At 38.8% G+C, this 14,604-nt stretch overlaps 1 protein-coding gene across 1 annotated transcript in view; it reads left to right on the plus strand.

Annotated features, from left to right (window-relative positions):
• Positions 1-14,604, plus strand: part of THSD7B (thrombospondin type 1 domain containing 7B) — a 926,619-nt gene that overhangs the window by 534,475 nt on the left and 377,540 nt on the right. The window lies entirely within an intron of this gene.

The raw sequence follows: 14,604 nt of genomic DNA on the forward strand, positions 1-14,604 counted from the left end.
TAGGAAAATACAAATTCAAAGACTATTGTTTTGTCATAGTATGAAAGCAGGAGGGGATTAGTTCAAAGAAAGAACCAAAAAGCCAAATTAAAATGGAGTCAGAGCAAAGTCAGAGCTCCATATAACTGATATTTTTTCCAAGGAAGTTTCCCCCAAGAGGAAGAATACCTCAGACCTGAGTCAAATTGATCAATGCAGGCCCCTTCCTTTGGAAGAAGAGCCAACTAATTTCATAGCTAACTGCATTCAACTGGTTGTTTTTTATGATATGATATGACAGATTTACTCAAATTGTGTTTTTTATTTCTAATTCAGTGGGGTTTTGCCATAAGTGTTGTCATTAATTGTTGGGTCTGTTTGGGATTTGTTGCTATAGAAAGAAATAGTCACTAGACAAGCAGTTACAGGTTAATGAGAAATTATCTCTGAATTCCATTAATAGCTGTCTTCCCCACCTCCTCTTAAAAAAAAAAAATCTGGTCCCAGACAGAAGGTCTACATCCAGGGCAGGGAGACAGCTCTAAATTGAAGACAAAGTAAGTAGTTGACCTGTACTTTGGCTTGCTTTTCATTCATAACTTTTCATTATTATTATTTCTCTTTTCTTTCCCATGGGAAAAATCAAGGACAGCAGTGAAATCAGGTTGAAAATCCCTGTACCCAACAAAATGATTTTTCTGAAGGAAACGTGATGTTGGGGTTCACCAGCATTGCACTAGTTTTTTTTCTTTTTCTTTTTTTCATGCACTAGTTGCTTGACAATGGTGTAATTACATATCCTTTATCACTTTCACGATCTTTAAAATGAGAAGACACAATGTCAGATGATTGTTTCAGAGCTTAATGAGATTATTTGCAAAAAAAGTTAACAGAATGTAAAAGGGATTTCCCAAGTGACACTAGAAGTAAAGAACCCACCCGCCAAGCAGGAGAGATAGGACAGGCAGTTCGATCTCTGGGTCAGGAAGATTCCCTGGAGGAGGGCATGACAACCCACTCCATGTTCTTGCCTGGAGAATTGCATGAACAGAGAAGCCTTACAGGCTATAGTCCATAGGGTTTCAGAGTCAGACTAGACTGAAGTGACTTAAATGGGAATAATACCTACTTCTTGTATTTGATGAGATGAAATGAGAGGCAAAAACTGTACTTACAAGGGTGTTGTTGGCTGCAAACTCTCTTCAGATTCTCCCACTACCCAGATGTCAAGATATGGGTCTGCTTCATTTTTTACCTGTCTTGACTCTGTTCATTGCAACCTTCATTTACTGGCTTCTCCATGGCTGTACAATTCCAGACTTAACATCCATATGTTGCCATACCATCCAAAGGAGAGGAAACACATCTTTCCAGTGTCCTCTTTTAAGTAAGAGAGAGACTTTTCATAGAAACCCTTGGAAATCTTCCTACATGTATCACTGCCTTGGTTTGTGTTGCAAGCCTCTTCCAGAAACAATCTTATTGATAAAAGAGTAACAAAAACTGATTTGTTTGAATTCTTGATTGAGTCAGTAGCTCTAGGAAAGTTACCTTTAGAGTCTTCAAGCCTCACTTTGACTCTGACTAGGACCTTAACTTTTATTGAGGTATAAGATCCTGGTAGAGAGGGGTAGATGCCCAAAGGAAAATCAGGGTTCCATCAGGAATAGAAGGGGAAGAGTGAATACCTAATGTGTGAACATCCAGCATCATTTCAACACAATTGTGAACCTGTTTCATCTTTGTCAGGAATGTAGTTGCTCAACGTGAACTTAAGCAATGAAACGTCATAGTAGGTTATACAAGGCTACTTAGATTCCTAAGTCATAGGTAAATGGTTGATAGAGAACAGTGCTCTATTTTTTTTTTTGTGATACCCTCCCAAAATCATGTCCTCAGGTTCTACTATCCTTCTTAGTATGAAAAATTGTCAGTTAGTCCAAGGCATTGATTTCAGGTCCATCAAATGCAGAGCTACGGAGATATCAAAATAAATAGAAGACACTGGAATGAACTTTCTTTGGAAATAAAATATTGATGAAACTAGATGTACACAAGTGAAAATGACTTGAGTCTTCACAAAATAGCGAATAAACCAGCACAAATCAATATAAGAATGTCACAAGAATGCACCCCTCCCTTGGAAAAAATAGTCGTTTCAAAGGCTGCTTATCAACCTGTTAACTTGTATGTGTCTGTGGCCTTTTTTTCTTTGTAAACACCAGACTTTCTAAGAGTGTATGCTGGAGAGAAGACTCCTACACACAACAGGCATGCTTAAATGTGTTTTGTGATAAATATTCAAGTGTGAAAATAAGAAATGCATAAAATCTTTCTGTGGGTCAATGCTGGAACACTTAAGTTGATTCTTTCCTGGAAAACACATTTATCCACACATTTCGTGGTTTTATTTTAAGTCATATTTCCTTCCATAGTGGCTAGTAAGTTATGTGTTATTGCCAAATGAAAGCTGAGTATATTTACTGCAGTTTTCGCCTGTCTCCTCCTACTGAGATTTCTGTTTTAAAGAGCAGACAAGCATTAGATCAAGGTGGGAAATCTGGCTGGATGAGGATCTGGCAAGCTCAGGCCACTGCCAAGCTAAACAGATGCAGTGACATGTGCTACATATTGTGGACTTCACTTTTTAAAAATTAATTTTATTGAAGTATAGTTGATGTGCAGTGTTGTGTTCATTTCTACTGTATAGCAAAATAATTCACTTATATATAGTTTCTTTTTCATGTCCTTTTCCACTATGGTTCACACAGGATATTGACTATAGTTCCCTATGCTACGCAGTAGGAGCTTGTGCAGCCAAGTGGACCCTCATTAATCTTGCCCAAGAGCGTCAGTCCCTACCAACTAGCCAATGGATTCAGGCTGTAATTGGTTAGCTTGATTTGTTACTGTTAATATTAGAAGTACCTCACATAGTTTTTTTTTTTTTTTTTTTTTTAAGCTTATCATTTTTTTTAGCTTTTCACCAAGGAGTGAAAACTCACATTGTCTTACTATGATTAGTTAATCCAACCTGTGGTCCACACTTTTCCAATGGTGTCTTTCTCCTCTTTCTTCTGTTGATTCTGCTTTCTCTCCTCCATCTACATTTCCTCTTCTTCACTACCTCTATTCTCCTCTGTCTCTCCTCTCCTTCTACTCACCCTCTTTTCTTCTTATGTTTCTTTCCTCCTTTTGTACTTCCTCCATCTCCCTTCCTTTCTCCTCTCCATCATTAAAGCTTATTGTAGATAGATCAATAAACACGTGTGAGACTGTGATTTATAGTGTGTGATTTTAAATGAGCTCTGACTTTCTAGAGCTGGATGTAGTAAAAAGATGTTTTCTAGTAACAATTTCAGTGCTGTTAGAGACTGAAGAAAATCATTCTAATCATTAGTCCAACATGTGTATTTCTTTACAGCACAATAGCTGAATGGCATTATTTATTTTAAATAAAAGCTGTCAAATTCTACAGATTTGGCCTTTGGAGGTTCTCGATTATTCTTCAGGGGTCTTTTTGTGAAAGGTATGCTGACATTTTGAAAAGCAAATAGTCCAAGTTGACATTTTTTTCCTTAGTTGGATGAGTTTTCAAGACACCACTGAGGCAAAACATTACAAAGTTCTTATGCTGTCTTTCTGGTATCAATATGGGGATTTTGGGTTTCTAATTAGCTATTTAGAAGTAATTGGCATTTTTCATTGCTTCTTTGTAAGTGAGACACGGTTCTGTAAGATTTGACATCTTATTCTTAGGAAAACATGTGTGGACCTAATCAATTAGATAAAACACAATTTTAGAAAATATATTGAAAAAATGTCTACTCATTTTCATTGGATTTATTTTATCACAAGAGTTTCTCTACTAAAAATTAGATATAAAAAATGTTCATGAACAAGTACAATAGACAGTTTCTGGTAGCAACAGGTTATCCCCTTACTCTAAGGATTGATTATATTGTGTTTCTTGGGGAACACTTCTGAAATTTCACATGAAACAATTCAGTGTTAAATGGGACACTATTAATTATCCCATTAAAAATTAACATATTATTTTTATTTTGCTATGACAAATAAAACCAAAATTATCAATTTTGGTTTTTATTATCAATCTAAAACATGAATGTGAATCAAGAAAACAGAAAAGATACAAATGAACTTATTTATAAAACAGAAATAGACCCAGAGACATAGAAAACAAACATGATTACCAAAGGGGAAAGGGGGTCAGGGATAAATCAGGAATCTGGGTCTAACCTATATACACCACTATATATAAAATACATAACCAACAAGAATCTATTGTATAGCACAATTTTAAAAACATAAAAGAATCTGAAAAGGACATGTGTGTGTATATATATATATATATATATATATATATAAAGTTGAATTATTGTGCTACATAGCTAAAACTAATGCACTGTAAGTCAGCTATACTTCAATAAAAAAAGAAAACATAGTTGCAGAATGTATACTAGTAGTGATTATATTTCTTAGAAGGTTCTGCTCAGTGATGCCTGACTAGTTTTCCAGTTCTCCACCATACCTTCTCAAATTCTATTAACACAGAAAGTTTTAGCAAGCCATCGAATGTATTAGGTGTTCATGGAGTCATATGTATCCAAGAACTAAAGAAACCAACTGCATCAATTCACCATAAGTTGTCCAGAGAAATACTGGGAAAGTCTGTGAGGTAGAGGAAACTACAATACCAAAGGAGAAGTTAGCCCAGGTTGGCAGTATTGGGGTCATCCCAAACATCTCTCCCCCTTCATCTCCAGCCCAGCACCAAGTTCTCACACATCTGTCTTCTAAGAACTCACCATCTCCATCACCACCCCACCAGGTCAGATGAATATTTCAATCCATACTCTCCTCTACTGCTCAGGTGTTGTCTTAAATGATACCATTTACTTGCCTAAACCCTTTAGTGATTTTCCTTTACTCTTAAGATAAAGGCACAGTCTTTTTTAAAAATAATACAGTTTTGCTGACTATATTCACTATGCTTATTTATCTACTAGCTGTAAACTTCATCTTAAACATCTCCCCAATTTCTCCCCACCAACCCCAGCCTCTGGTAACCAACATTCTACTCTCTGCTTTTATGATAGTGACTTTTTTAGATCTCACATTTAGGTGAGATCATACAGTATTTTTCTTTATTTTTTAAACATTTTTATTGGATTCTAGTTGCTTTACAGTGTTGTGTTAGTTTCTGCTGTATAGCAAAGTGAATCAACTATACATATACTCCCTCTTTTTTGGATTTCCTTCCCATTTAGGTCACCACAGAGCATTGAGTAGGGTTCTCTGTGTTATAACAGTAGGTTCTCATTAGTTATCTATTTTATACAGTTTCCTTACTGTATATGTGTCAATCCCATCTCCCAGTCCATCTCACCCCCTTTTCCCCTTCCTTGGTATCCATGATTTTGTTCGCTACATCTGTGTCTCTATCTCTGCTTTGCAGATAAGTTCATCTGTACCATTGTTCTAGGCTGCACATATATGAAGGCACGGTCCTTAAAATGGTTGGCAAAGGCCTGAATGTCAATGCCCTTTTCCAGGCCTGGAAAAGCCCTTCCTACCTCAGACTCCATGCTCTAGCCATACCAGTTTCGCTCAGATCCTACAGCAGATGCTCCTCTCTTTCACCCAGACTCCATGCTCTAGCCATACCAGTTTCGCTCAGATCCTAGAGCAGATGCTCCTCTCTTTCACCCAGACTCCATGCTCTAGCCATACCAGTTTCGCTCAGATCCTAGAGCAGGTACTCCTCACTTTCACCCAGACTCCATGCTCTAGCCATACCAGTTTCATTCAGATCCTAGAGCAGATACTCCTCTCTTTCACCCAGACTCCATTCTCTAGCCATATCAGTTTCTCTCAGATCCTAGAGCAGATACTCCTCTCTTTCACCCAGACTCCATGCTCTAGCCATACCAGTTTCGCTCAGATCCTAGAGCAGGTGCTCCTCTCTTTCACCCAGACTCCATGCTCTAGCCCTACCAGTTACGCTCAGATCCTAGAGCAGATACTCCTCTCTTTCACCCAGACTCCATGCTCTAGCCATACCAGTTTCGCTCAGATCCTAGAGCAGATGCTCCTCTCTTTCACCCAGACTCCATTCTCTAGCCATACCAGTTTCGCTCAGATCCTAGAGCAGCTACTCCTCTCTTTCACCCAGACTCCATGCTCTAGCCATACCAGTTTCGCTCAGATCCTAGAGCAGATACTCCTCTCTTTCACCCAGAATCCATGCTCTAGCCATACCAGTTACGCTCAGAATCTAGAGCAGATGCTCCTCTCTTTCACCCAGACTCCATGCTCTAGCCATACCAGTTTCGCTCAGATCCTAGAGCAGGTACTCCTGTCTTTCACCCAGAATCCATGCTCTAGCCATACCAGTTTCGGTCAGATCCTAGAGCAGATGCTTCTCTCTTTCACCCAGACTCCATGCTCTAGCCATACCAGTTTCGGTCAGATCCTAGAGCAGATGCTTCTCTCTTTCACCCAGACTCCATGCTCTAGCCATACCAGTTTCTCTCGGATCCTAGAGCAGATGCTCGTCTCTTTCACCCAGACTCCATGCTCTAGCCATACCAGTTACGCTCGGATCCTAGAACAGATGCTCCTCTCTTTCACCTCCAGCCTTTAGCAGCACTCTTCTTGCTTTCTGAGAGCCTCTCCTCAGTGTGAAAAATTTCTTTCTCCCCTCGACTGCTAAGATCTTTCTATGACAGCTCATGTCTTTGTAGCACTTACCACAACTTTCATTTATGAATTTGTAGGATTAGTTGATTAATATGTACTTTTTACTGAGTGATTTGATAAGACCAGATTGTAAACTCCATGATATCCAAATTATAAACTTGAGTCTATTGTGCCAACTCCTGGTTTCCCAGTATTTAGTATAGTGCTTGGCAACACTAGTTGATGTGTATATAAAATAAATGACTCTTCATGCAAGGAATGTAGAGAGTAGTCGATGTGAGTTCTGGTTTTGATATCAAAGAGACTGGAATTCCAGTGTTAGCTTCCTTGCTATCTAACCTTGGTCAACTTAGGTAATCATCCTTAGACTTAGTTTCCAACAAGGCTCAGAATGTGACACATGGTGATTGGAAATAGTTTTCCCAGGTGGCTCAGTGGTAAAGAATCTACCTAAAAAAAAAAAAAGAATCTACCTGCCAATGCAGGAGACCCAGGAGATGTGGGTTCGATCCCAGGGTCAGCAAGATTCCTTGGAGGAGGAAATGGCAACCCATTCCAGTATTCTTGCCTGGAAAATCCCACAGACAGAGGAGCCTGGCTGGTACAGTCCATGGGGTCACAAAGAGTCAGACACAACTTAGCAACTGAGCATGCACGTGTAGTAATTGTAAAGATTAAATTAGATAATATCTCATCAAAATTATTGTCAGGAATGTTATGCCATTACTTATATTTAGCTCTATGGTAATATTGCATTAATCAGCACTTTAATTTCCCTTAAGAGCAGTTTATAGTAAGCTAGTCAAATGTATGGTTAGTATGATGCTAAAAATTCAGTCTTTATTTGCAAGTATTTCTTTGAAATTCATTTGAGCCATCAGACATTAGGAATTGAACATTATTCCTGTATCTCTTTTCTTTAGTTGTCTATGCTATACAATTTTGGTTTATGGATTTTTATCTACTTTTTTCTAGTTGTCTGTGCTATAAAATTTTGAATATTTTCTACTGTCTTGACTGTCTTTTAACTGGCTTTCTTTTATCATTGAAATGTTTCCATTGTATCTTTTCTTCAGCATGAAACCATTCAGAAAATTGTGAGTGTTGGCATAGTAAGCATGCAATGGAGAGACAATATTGAAACAAAAAAAAGTAATGATAAAATGTTCACCTTTTCAGAATGCAATTTCCTAAAATGGTTAAGAAATAAAAATCTTTCATGCAAATACATTTATTTTCCAATTGCAGCCTCTTGAAATTCAGGAAAATTTAGAGAAGATTATAAAAATAGTGGTACTTCAGATAGTGCATTCTGAGAATTTTCAGAGATGCTCACCTATCTAAATTAACTCTTGTATTTACTTGTCTCTGAGCACTTCTACACAAATAAATAGCTTCTGTCCCTAATCCATCAATTGGTCACTCTTGATTACGTTCCTCAACCTGTGTCTGGACTGTAGCAGACACCAAGGAAAGCGTAAAAGGCATATAGCTTTTTCACATAAAGAAGATTTTGTCTAGTTGAGAAAATAAGATCCACATGTGGTTTGAAAAGAGAGCCAGAAAAAAGACAAAATCCCAAATTTTATAGTGTAGACAAGTAGATAAAAGAGAATGGCAACCCACTCCAGTATTCTTACCTGTAGAATTCCATGGACAGGGGAGTCTGGCAGCCTGTAGTCCATGGAGTTGCAAAGAGTTGGACATAACACAGAAACACTAACACGCTGAAAGAGTCATTTGACTTTTGGTAAGAAAGGTGGCTTTCCGTGGATGGCTAAAGATATTCCATTTTCTTTTGATTTCCCAGGTACTTGCTCTACACTTCCCGTGCACTTAGGACCACTTATCATCCTGTCCCCTAGCCTCCCTGGTATCCTTCTGTTTCCTGCCTTGTCTCCTTCTCGTGCATGGAATCCAGGGTCACAGTAGCCTACATCAGGATGTGCCTGCTGATGGTGGGTGAGGTGGAGAAGAGAGGTTTGGATGGAGAAGTTCTGTCTCTTAATGTGATTTTCCTTAATCTGTACCTCAACCCATTCTCTAGTATGGATCTAAACTAGGAGTCAGCGAACTTTTTCTGTGAAGCTCCAGATAATAGATATTTTTGGTTTTCTCGACCATATGGTTTCTCTCATAACTACTCAACTTTGCTATGAAGCACAGAAACAATCATAGATGATACATGGACATATGAGTATGGCTGTGATGCAATCAAACTTTATTTACAAGCCAGTATCAGTCCAGATCTGGAGAAGGCAATGGCACCCCACTCCAGTACTCTTCTTGCCTGGAGGCCACAGTCCATGGGGTACTCTTGCACTGGTAGGCCACAGTCCATGGGGTCGCTAAGAGTCGGACAAGACTCAGAGACTTCACTTTCACTTTTCACTTTCCTACATTGGAGAAGGAAATGGCAACCCACTCCAGTGTTCTTGCCTAGAGAATCCCAGGGACGGGGGGGCCTGGTGGGCTGCCGTCTATGGGGTCGCACAGAGTCGGACATGACTGAAGCGACTTAGCAGCAGCAGCAGCAGCAGTCCAGATCTCTCCCATAGGTTGTTGCCTGGCTGCACTCCAAAGACCTACGAGGCCTGCACATGCCAAGGTTTAAGACTGAAGAAAGAGCCTGAAGTCAGCAAAAAAAGACATCGGTGGTTTAAAGGATAGGGGAACTTACACATCTGAGGCAAGGTTCTGGAGTGACACCCCACTGTGTATATCACAGGGCAGGCAGAACATGACAGGCCATCTTCGCCCCTGGGAGTTAGGGGAGATTACCAGTTGCAGAGAAATTGACCTCAGGTGGGCACGTTAGTTACCAGGGAAACCAGCAGAGAGGCCTGCCCCTCATCACCCCTTTGATAAGCTATCATGGTGGGGATATTCTGATCTAAAGATTAGAACAATCACCAAATGGGTGCAGACAAGTATGTAGGAAGACCAGTCGTGTGAGTAGGGTGTAGGTGAAGCAGGTCGAGCAGGGGAGGTACAGCGCACAAGAAAACAGCCATCTTGAGTGACCTGACCATACAGTTGTTCTATATCAGCCCTATGCTATTGACCAAAGAAAGAGGAGAAAAATTCAGGAAAGCATTTGATATATTTTATCCCACCATCTTTCCTTCCTTGCTCAGCTTATCCAGCCCAGCACCTGTTCCACTAGAGCAGAGCAGGGAGAAAGAAGGGAAGTGATGGGAGGGAGGGGATAAACCCTCTCTGTCTTTGTTCTCCATACCCTGATTCCACTCCCAAGCCCTTCTATCATACCCTGTGTCTTGTGCGGAATTCTTCCTAACCCTCCAGCCTATTATTAACTCCTCAGCATGCCTCCCACAAATGCTTACGTTCTCCCCTTTCCCCAGCTCCCCTCTCCTGTGAGCTCTGCCCACCAGGTCAGCAGCAGTGACTGGCCCAGCAGGACATCTGGCAAGGACATGTATTCCTGGGATTCCAAGGTTACTTCTCAGTGCATTTTCTCCATACAGATTGTTACAGAGGACAGTTAAATATGCTCAAATTGAGTTAACTAGATTTCTATAATGTATATGAGGAAAATTGTATTTATATAGGCAAACACAGTAGTTATTTGGAGATTCAAATTGAGTTTATCATGACATATGAACGTTTAGTTAATGATGACATAATTTCATAAGTTAGAAACTATTGATACTTCTGCATTCCAGGTAAGCCAAGAATTGCTTAGTGCTGGAGTATTTTGAGCACTCACAGATAAGGTAACCAAGGCACTGTTTGTGAGTCAGAGATGATCAAGAAGGGTAATGCTCTCCATGGGTTCTGGAAACAGTCTCTGATAATCATCTTTCTGCTGTCTCCATGAGGAGACATGAACATGCTCTATTCATAGCAGAACAGAGAACAGATTAGGAGCTGATGCATCAAATCTTGCTTATTTTATCATCTCTTGGAAGGAGTTTTATTTTAACCTTTCTTTTATCTTCTCCTCTTGTAAAGAGTTTTTTGTTATCCACATTGAATTTTCCTGCCAAAGTGACTAACCCATGCTCACAGCCCCTAAATAAATCAGCAGCAGTTGGTGATAATATTGGTTTAGGAAGAATACATGCTTGGCATGTATTACATTAGTTAGACAGATTGGAACCAGATTAAGGACGAGAGGGCAGTAAGGTGATTTTGAGTTGTAGTTATTGACCTTCAGTGCACCTTGTGTAAATGGGCCAAATGCTGGTTTCTAAGATAACAAAAACCTAAGAAAGACCAGAATATTGATTTGAGATGATTTTACCTGCACAGAGAATGGCGATTAGGAGTCAATGGTAGTACCTTCAGAGGAAACATTTCTTGGGTTTTAAGTGAAGAACATTGCCCTGCCAAGTTTGAAATGTGTTTTTTTTTTTTTTTCATGGTTTTAGTATTTTTTTTCTGATGCTCTATTTATTTTTAAATTTTCTAAATGCCCTTGGGGCTTCATTCTGGTGGCAAGATATTCCACTAGTGCATCATTAATGAATATTATTTAATAGCCTTACCTTTCAAAGAACACAGATGCTTCTTAATTAGATGAGTATTAAAAAAGTATAAAGTCTTAAAATCTGCTGATCATTAAAAGATAAGTGTTGCTTTCTTGAGACAGAAGAAAGCTCTCAATTATCAATACTAATGTGTCGAGTGTTAGTCGTTCAGTTGTGTCCAGCTCTTTGTCACTCCATGGTCTGTAGCCCACCAGGCTCCTCTGTCCATAGGATTTCCCAGGCAAGAATACCAGAGTGGTTTGACATTCTCTTCTCCAGGGGATCCACATGACCCAGGGTTTGAACCTGGGTTTCCTGCATTGCAGGTAAATTCTTTATTGTCTGAGCCACCAGGGAAGCCCCCTAATGTGTCAGAGAAGCAGTTAGTTATGAGAATTAAGTCATCCAAAATATTTAAGGTGACTTTCAATGTTTGGGCACTATTAATAGTCCAATATTTATGTCTGATGTAAAGAAAAATAACTGTGTGCCAAGTCTGAATTATAAAGAGCTGAAGCAGGAAAAGTGATCTGCCTCCTCCCCACCCTCTACTTTTATTAATCTTTGGAAGCTCTGCTGGAACTAAACAATGGCTTCTGACTGACTCCACTTCAACCCACAAGTTTTATTCTCATATTTCAAATCTTGGTTCAACCTACTAGGCAGGATTTTGCAGGGTTCAAGTGCCAGCCAAGGATCCATGCTGTGCAACAAGAAAATTCTTTACACAGGTGGTATTAGAGAACCTATACCTTCTTCCCTTCCATGTCCACCTCCAGAATGATTTGCGTAGCAAACCAAAATCAAGACCTGTGTAAAACTCTCAACAGCTCAATTGCAGTTGCAAGATGGCAGCTCTCTTCATAGCCTTACTCTCTGTGCTGGAAACCTGAAAAGCAGTGATGACATAGACCACAGGATAGGCAATTAAGTTATGAAATTGTGTTTTTGGATAGAAGATCACACAACTGTGTTTGTCAGTTTTTGACTTATAGATCAACTTTTTTTCAAATATTTATTAAAAACATTACATATATGAAAAATCTTATTTTTTAAAATGTCTTTTAAAATAGCCATTTAAATGTCTCTTCTGCAAGAATAAAATGAAACAACTTTTGAGGTCACACCCAATCCTCCTCTGATGTAATTTTGTGATTATTGATATTTACTATCTATTTAAGATAATTTTGACCTAAAAAAAGTTGCATAGTGGTACATGGATCTTTTTGTATGCCAGCTTTTCCTGCTGTGAACATCTTACATGATAACAGTGATCATATAGTTATCTAAGCCAGGAATATAGTATTTATACAATAATATTAGGAGTCTTCAGACTTTACTCAAGTTGCACCAGTTGTTCCATGAATTCCTTTTTTGTTTTGTTTTTCTGGTTTAAAGTACAGTCCTGAATTCCACATAGCATTTTGTTTTCATGTATCCTTCCTTTCCCTCCATCTGAGAGTTTCTCAGTCTCTCTCTGGTAGCCCTGACAGTTGTTAAGATCATCATTTACTTTTGCACTATGTTTCCCAGTTTGAGTTTGTCTGAGTTTTTTTCTCATGAGTAGATTAAGGTTATACTTTTTTTTTTTTTTTTTAAGCAGGAATAGGTTATACCTTTTTTTAAGCAGGATTAGCATAAAATCAGGAGTTACATGATATCAGCATGTCTTATTATAGATTCATCTTGATCCCTTTGCTAAGGTGGTATCTGACAGGTTTCTCCACTGTGAAGTAGCTATTTTTTCTCATAATAATAAGTATTTTTGTGGAAAGTTTGCATGCTAAGTTGCTTCCGTCATGTCCAACTATGTGCTACCCTATGAACTGCAGCCTGCCAGGCTCTTATGGTCATCGGATTCTCAAGGCAAAAATACTGCAGTGGGTTGTCATGCCCTACTCCAGGGGATCTTCCTGATCAAGCCTGTGTCTCTTAAGTCTACCTGTACTGGCAGATAGGTTCTTCACCACTTTTTGAGGCTATACAAATATCCTGTTTCTAGTTATTCTTTGCCAATGGAATTTAGCAGCCATCAGTGATTCTTATCAGCAAAAATTATGTATGTGATATTTGTCAAGTGGTGATTTTCTATCATTCTAACTGTATTTATTGATTTGAATACTGCTGGCAGGAAAATTGTCTCTTCTTCCCCATTAATTTGATTATTCAATTATTTATATCAGTATGGACTCAGGGATAGTTATTTTAGCCAATGAGAATCCATTACTATCATTATGTTGTTGCTCAAATGTTCCAAATTTGGCCTTTGGGAACTCCTTCAAGTTGGCTCCATATATTAACATTTTCCTAAAAAGAAAAAAGTATGGACACAATTCTATTTATTTAATATTATGTAACAAACTCGCAAAGAGTCGGACACGACTGAGTGACTGAACTGAAACTGAAACAAACCCCAAACTTAGTGGCTTAAAACAGCATGTTATTATTATTTCTTGTGCTTCTGAGGATGGACTGAGTTTGGTGGTTTTCACTTGGGACCCCTCAAACAGTTGGACTCAAACAGTTGCCAAGACTGCTGAAGGCCTCTGTCCTTACATGTCTGAAGCCTGACCAAGAATTTAGAAAAAGTGGGGCTCATCAGGTACTTCTTTTTCCATGTCTTTCCTTCACATGGGTAGTTAGGCTTCCTCATATTATGGCAGTCTCAAAATAGCTGGACATCTTAGATGATAGGTAGCTTTTGATAGAGTGCATGTCCCAAGGGCTTCAAGTGAAAGCTACAGACTCTGGAGAGCCCAGCCTCAGAAGTTGCACATTATTGCTGTTGCCACTTCTGCTGTGTTCTGTTGATGAGAACAGTTACAGGCCAGTGAGTTCATGTTTGGGAATTTAGGGGCTTGGCCTTCTACTCTCAGAGGGGGAATAGCCTGCACAAAATGGAGAGAAGAAAATGATGGCATCTTGGAGATGGATCACTACATGTGCCCAGCTTTGATTTAAATTAGTTTAATTTTAATATCATTTAAGTTTATATAAAGCTAAGAAATATTTTTTATGTTTGCAGGGCTTTTGATTGTAAACTAATGCAAGTTAAATGTAAGAAAAATTAGAAGTCCCATGTATTTTTAATTAACAATATTAATTTAGCATGACAGTTGATGTTGTTTCACTGAAACCAAAATTCTCCTTAGGATGCTGTCCTGAGTGCTGTGGATAAGGAGGTTATGAATCTGACATACCATAACCTCATTGTTTAATTAATTACAAAGCCTCTAGGTATACTGTGCATCACGAAATCATTTACTAATGGAAGGAAATAGATGGGGTAGAGGACAGAAAGCTAGTAGAGCTTGTGTCTTTACTAGTGAATTATTCTTCAGAACTTTTATTAAGGTCCCTGAGCATCAGGAAGTTATATTTTCTATGATTCTGTAACTGATTACTTATA

Source organism: Bos mutus, chromosome 2, assembly GCF_027580195.1.
Source record: "Bos mutus isolate GX-2022 chromosome 2, NWIPB_WYAK_1.1, whole genome shotgun sequence".
Taxonomy (NCBI): Eukaryota; Metazoa; Chordata; class Mammalia; order Artiodactyla; family Bovidae; genus Bos; species Bos mutus.